This window comes from Myotis brandtii, unplaced genomic scaffold, assembly GCF_000412655.1.
Source record: "Myotis brandtii unplaced genomic scaffold, ASM41265v1 scaffold1816, whole genome shotgun sequence".
NCBI classification, from domain to species: domain Eukaryota; kingdom Metazoa; phylum Chordata; class Mammalia; order Chiroptera; family Vespertilionidae; genus Myotis; species Myotis brandtii.
In genome coordinates this window covers 92,753-99,604 of record NW_005356736.1, presented here as the reverse complement: position 1 = coordinate 99,604, position 6,852 = coordinate 92,753, and the positions used below count along the sequence as shown (strand labels likewise).

The window sequence follows — 6,852 nt, the reverse complement described above, 5'->3', positions numbered from 1 at the left end:
ACAAGGTTGCTGGATACTTCTTAAGCTAAACCAGAATATTCAGCAGCAGAATTTCAAGATAGGAGCACATATAATGCCTCAACCCCCACCTAGCCTGCTCTTCAGAGTGACTGGTGGGAGGGGGGGTGCATCTGTACTTTATGGATCAAATGTATAAGTTTGCTTACTTTGCTTTTTCAATAAAGGAGCATTACTTTAATTACTTGATAAGTTAGCTTTTCACCATATAATCAATGTCTCATATAAACTCATTCATATGAGAAGCCAATATTTTATGAGCAACTGGTTCTAGTAAAGTCCAAAGTAAAATTTGCATATATATGCAAATCAGCATTAGCCAAAAAGAATGCTGTTTAGAAGTAAATTTAAGCTTAAAATGAAGAAATTTAAAAAATCTCTTCCACTGCTATTTACGGAGTAACCTAAAAGTTATTACTAAAACATTAAATCTCACCATTAATGAGACACCAAAGGTAAAAAGAAAGTTACTTTTACTTGAGATGTATGCATTGCAGTATTGGTCAGCATGTCTCTCTCCTACCTGTTTTTTGGATGGCAACCAAATTGGTTGCTCTGTTTGAAAAAAAGTAAAAGTCTTTAATGTAGCAATTTGAGGTTTATAAGTAAAAACAGCAAGGATTAAGGTTCAGTAAAAATAAGAAGTTAAGCCAGTGAATGGGAGATCATAGCCTCAGGAAATTTAAAGTACTAAATTTGGCTGGAAATAGGTTCTACCCTTTTCCACATTATTAACAAATCAGAAAAATCAGGCAGAAGAAAAACCCTTTAATAGCAAGAGCAAAACTAGAAAAATACCCCCCCCCCAGGTTAACTGATCTCCCCCTAGCAAATAACTAGTCAGGCAACTAAAACCCCTACCCTAATCTTTTCCCCCCTAAAGATAACATCTAGGCCTGACTTGTATTTCAGCTCCAGGCCCAGAAAAACAGCAAAACTAGACAAGTGACACTGTGACAGCCTCAGGACCAACTTTTACCTCCCAAGTCACTCAACAGGACCATTTTTGAGTCTTCACCAACCAGTCTCTTGGGGAAATTATGCTGCTGCACCCCTTGTCCAGCCCACTACTATCAAAGTCCATTCCCCTGTGATCTCAACATCCCACCTTAGCAGGAGGTAATTACAGAAGATATGAACTTTGTCCCTATTCCATAAAACAAAAAGGCTGGAATGTTAGGTTTGATTGAACAATTGAATCGATACTCCTCCCCCAGGAACTGGCTTTTCAGGTCATTTCACTATGGACATTCCCTTTGCTGAAACCACATTTCACTTGCTGTGACCACATTCCATTACCTCCCCTCCAGGAATGCATAAAGAAGTCTCTGCCCAGAAGCCAATATTTTATGAGCAACTGGTTCTAGTAAAGTCCAAAGTAAAATTTGCATATATATGCAAATCAGCATTAGCCAAAAAGAATGCTGTTTAGAAGTAAATTTAAGCTTAAAATGAAGAAATTTAAAAAATCTCTTCCACTGCTATTTACGGAGTAACCTAAAAGTTATTACTAAAACATTAAATCTCACCATTAATGAGACACCAAAGGTAAAAAGAAAGTTACTTTTACTTGAGATGTATGCATTGCAGTATTGGTCAGCATGTCTCTCTCCTACCTGTTTTTTGGATGGCAACCAAATTGGTTGCTCTGTTTGAAAAAAAGTAAAAGTCTTTAATGTAGCAATTTGAGGTTTATAAGTAAAAACAGCAAGGATTAAGGTTCAGTAAAAATAAGAAGTTAAGCCAGTGAATGGGAGATCATAGCCTCAGGAAATTTAAAGTACTAAATTTGGCTGGAAATAGGTTCTACCCTTTTCCACATTATTAACAAATCAGAAAAATCAGGCAGAAGAAAAACCCTTTAATAGCAAGAGCAAAACTAGAAAAATACCCCCCCCCCCAGGTTAACTGATCTCCCCCTAGCAAATAACTAGTCAGGCAACTAAAACCCCTACCCTAATCTTTTCCCCCCTAAAGATAACATCTAGGCCTGACTTGTATTTCAGCTCCAGGCCCAGAAAAACAGCAAAACTAGACAAGTGACACTGTGACAGCCTCAGGACCAACTTTTACCTCCCAAGTCACTCAACAGGACCATTTTTGAGTCTTCACCAACCAGTCTCTTGGGGAAATTATGCTGCTGCACCCCTTGTCCAGCCCACTACTATCAAAGTCCATTCCCCTGTGATCTCAACATCCCACCTTAGCAGGAGGTAATTACAGAAGATATGAACTTTGTCCCTATTCCATAAAACAAAAAGGCTGGAATGTTAGGTTTGATTGAACAATTGAATCGATACTCCTCCCCCAGGAACTGGCTTTTCAGGTCATTTCACTATGGACATTCCCTTTGCTGAAACCACATTTCACTTGCTGTGACCACATTCCATTACCTCCCCTCCAGGAATGCATAAAGAAGTCTCTGCCCAGAATGAAGCCCGCCAAAAGTCCTTTAAAAGCTGCTGACTCCTGTCACTGGGTGCTGGAGCCATGCAGACTCAGCCACCTGGCATGTAGATGATTGAATAAATTCATAATCCCTCACCATTCTGGCCTCGTACATTCCTCCTTCAGCGACCTAACAATATATATTTCAAATAAAATACAAGACAGATTCATTAATAGACTCAAATCTATATTCTAGAGTCTCTGTAATAAAAATCCAAAAGTAGGCAAACTCAGATTAATTAATATTTGAGTATCCTGTTATTTCAAAATATCTAGATATTTTAATTTTTATTTGGGAGATGTGAGGAGAAGGCCACAATTTCTGCTTGGTCCCAGGCTGTGCTGGGCTTGCTCTGGCCTGGCTCTGCCTGTAAAGGAGGTGTTGACAGAATGATGGGGTGGGAGGTCCCCAGATGAGGGCACTGCAAGGCCAGCATGCTGGGAGGTGACTGCCTGGTACCTTGTTCTGGGGCTTCTGGTCTCTGCTACCTATTGATTATTGTGACTTGGGGCAAGTCCCTTGACTTCCCTAAGCCTCACTTTCCTCTTCTCTAAAATGGGGCCAATAATGAATATGCAGTAAAAGCATTATGTGGGCATGAGGCACACTAGATTCCTGAGAGCCATTATCTTTGGGAAGGGCAGGAGGAGCTCCATGGGATGCAGAGGAGTACATAAAGGTCCTTATCTCTGTATGGGTTTTTTTTCATGCCTAAAATGAGACATGAAGCCAATGTGGAATATTATGAAGATTGGACAAACCTGGGTGATAGGTGTGCAGGTGTTTTTTTCTTGCATTTTGTCTGCATGTCTAGCATATTTCATAATAAAACCAACATCCAATGACAACATTATACACAGGATTCAAAATGTGCCGACCCTCAGGCTCCTCCTACAGGAGCAGAGCTGGTGTGCTATGCGACTATACGCAGCTGTGTGAGAGGACTCTAAACCGCCATGATGGTGGGACCTTGCTGTCAGAGGTGTTTATGAATCCATCCATTTTAGGTTAAATGAGTAGCAAAAAGCATTGTCCAAATTCATATACTCCTGTGACATATGATTTCAAATAAGCATGTGTAACTCAGGACTAGTATTATAAGTAGAATCAGTAACGGGGTTTGGGGACGGGGATGAGAGGCCCCCCTAACCCAAGCCTGTTGCAAGGACAGGGGGTAGCATGCAGGAGGCTCTCCCCCCTCCCCCCGTCTACTCCACTGCCAATTACTGGAACCCTGCCAATTCCAATCATCACCCAGATCACTGGTTCTCAACTCTGGGTGCACATTAGCATCACCTGGGAAGCTTTCCCAAACTAGGAATAGTCATGCCTCACCCCAGGGTGACTCTCCTGTGTAGCCAGGCTGGAGAAAAGCCTGGCTTTGGCAGTAGGGGCTGCTCCCTGAGCTCTCCCTCTCACATACTTTGATAGAGGGCTCTGGATCTGAGCACAATCAATTGCCCTTTTGGGGGGCAAAGCCGTGTGACACTGGACAAACTTTCTGAGCACATTCCCCAGAAGTCCTGACCCTCTTGCCCCAACCCAGGGAGGACTGCTGATTTTTAAGAGGGTTGAAATGGAAAGAGATCATCCTTTTTACCATGAGGCTGGGTGGATGAGGCTCTACTTAGAAATCTGGTCTATTGGTGACTTCTCCATCCACATCTTCTGGCTCTTTCTCAAAACTCTGATCTTCCTTTGACTGCTCTGGCTCTGCCCTTCACAACCTTCACACACATGCACACACACACTGCCATCTCTTCCTCTTCTGTTCACCGACTTGTCACAGCACCCTGCACCCCAACGAGGTTCTGACATTGTTTCTGCCTTTTGTGTTAGGGTCGCTGAAGGAAGTACGCACGAGGCCCAAAGTAGTAAAGAATTATAAATTTATTAGGTCATCTGGAAACCAGATGGGCTGAGCCCCAAAATGGTGCCAGCACCCAGGGACAAGGAGTCAGAGGTTTTAAAAGACTCTAGGTGGGCTTTTTTGGTGGGGAAATCTCTGGGCAGGTCTGGATCCTGGACAAGTCTAGAGGGGAAAGTTACTGGTCTAAATGGAATGTGGTCTAAGCAAAAGTGAATGTCAGTTGCAAAATGATCTAAAGATCAGTTTTCCAGGGAGAGGGGTATCAATTCGATTATTTGATCAGTATGGAATAGGGACAGAGGTAATTTCTTCCTTAGTTATTTTCTGCTGAGAGGGAGCGTTGAGATCAAACTATGATTGTGGTCACCTAGAACATTGTATAGACTCCTCATGATTGGAGCAAGGGATTGGAGCAGCATGATTTCCCCCAAGAGACTGGTTGGTGAAGGCTTGAAAGTGGTCCTGAAGGAAAGATGAAAAATGACACGGAATACATGGGCCAAAAACGAGGATGATGAATAGGAATGTTAATGGTCCTATGAAGGGAAGTAGATACCAATTAATATAGTTTTTAGGCAGTAGTCCTATGAATTTGCAAACTATGATAAAACAGTGGTTAAGCCCCCTATGCTAGTCCAGACATCTGCTGAGATACCAAGGGTTATGAGGAGAGGGATTATCTGGTTATGTCAGATATGATGGGTTACTGGGACAGGTAAAGACTAATTATTGGGGGGCTATGTCTATGTTGAAGGTATATAGAAAAAAATCCCTAGCACATGTCAAATCATTAATTAGTCAGTGCTTGATTAAGATCCTGGGTGGAGTTTGTATGTGAAACCCAAGGCTGAGGACACCTGTTGAGTGACTTGGGAGGTAAAAGCTGGTCCTGAAGCATCCATGGCATTACTTATCTGGTTTTGCTGCTTTTCTGGGCCTGGAACTGAAACACAACTGAGGCCTACATGTTATCTTTAGGGAGGAAAAGGTCAGGGGGTCTAAACTGCCTGACCAGTGATATGCCAGGGGAGGACAGGTTACCCTGGGGGCAAAGTTCTTGTTTTCCCAGTTTTGCCCTTTGCTAGGCATCTGGAGCTTTCTGCCCTGGTGAGTTTCTGTACCTGGACAATTGCCCTTGCTCTGGAGGTCTGTAGTCCCCCCTTCAAGGATTTTTGGCACTGAATTCTTTCATAGAAGAGGGATGCATGGTCTCTTCGGTAGCTTCTTCCTGCTGAAAAGGGGTGACATTTTTCTTCAGAGACAAAAATCCTTGCATTCTGTGAGAGGGATGATGAGGCCTGGGCACAGAAGGAGGTTGTGATGGTGTCTAGGAGAGGTATTTCCTGGGTACAAGTAGGGCTTGTAACTTGATGGAGACAAACTGTTTTATAAATCTTAGTATTATTGGGACAAAAGCTAGAACAACAAGATTTATGACAAATGGTTCAGTGGAAGGAAAAGTGTTTTAGTCTTTACTGATTCCAAGTCAAAGTGTAACGGGACAAACAATGGGTTCCTTCTACCTGTCACTACTCAAGCCAATTAAGCAGAGACAGGGTTGAATCATATATGAGCATTTAGTCCAAAACTGCCGGCACCAGCAGTATGAGAGAGCAGCAGCTTAGCCACAGAAATCTGCTCTGCAGCTCACCATAAGTCAGGGGCTTATATAGCAAAAACCCAAAGGAAAAGTAGGCAAAAGGGCAGTATACAGAGATGCAAATGGACTAGGGGTCTTCAAAGGGCTTAGTGATATGCAAGGGTTGGCATTACATGGGCAAATAGTCAAAGGGAGTGCCAGGTGGACAATTAACAGGTAAGCAGGCTGGAGCTCTGCAAAGGCCTGCAGGGATGCCAAAAGGGCTGGGGATCTTCAAAGGGCTGGCGACTCTGGTTTCTGCAGCAAAGTTGTTCATCTTTCCATGATAATAGGCAGCTCCAAATAGGGAGGAAGGGCTGCATCTCCAGGTCAGCTCCAGCCAGGGTAGAAGTGCCTTCTTTAATCAGAATAAAACAATCATGGTGAACAGAGCATGATTGATATTTCTTTCAATACTAGCTGGTTCCCCAAATCATATTGCTGCCCCCTTTCATTTCAAAGGACAAAGGTTCATTTAACAACTATATCTTGTGTGCCTACTCTGTGCCAGGCACTGTTGTGAGCTCTGGGAAAACAGCAGTGAACAAGAGACAAACATTCCTACTCTCCCTTTCTATGGTTACATACATTTCAGTGTATGGAAGACTGGATTAATTGGATGTTTTACAAATATGCACAAATTAAAGAAAGGTGAAGAGAGTAGATTACAGAAAAGGAAAAGGAAGAGGGAGAAGAACCATGTGAGTAGTAGCCTTTCTTGTTTTCAGGTCAGTTCATTAGTCTCAGATGTCTCTTTATGCCGGGTATGGCTTCTGCCTTAAAGCCAGTGCCCCAATCAACATAAACTGATGAACAAAAATATGGCCAGAGACAAGGTAGCACTGAACAGACCATCCAACCTCAGAGAGAAGGCGG

The 6,852-nt window shown here is 42.7% G+C and overlaps 1 long non-coding RNA gene across 1 annotated transcript in view; it reads left to right on the top strand.

The window, feature by feature from the left end:
* The first annotated feature begins 95 nt into the window (after positions 1 to 95).
* Positions 96 to 6,852, top strand: part of LOC106725707 — an 11,562-nt gene continuing 4,805 nt past the window's right edge. Inside the window, exon 1 of the long non-coding RNA XR_001361629.1 lies at positions 96 to 106. This is a non-coding gene — a long non-coding RNA (uncharacterized LOC106725707). The remainder of the gene's footprint in view (positions 107 to 6,852) is intronic.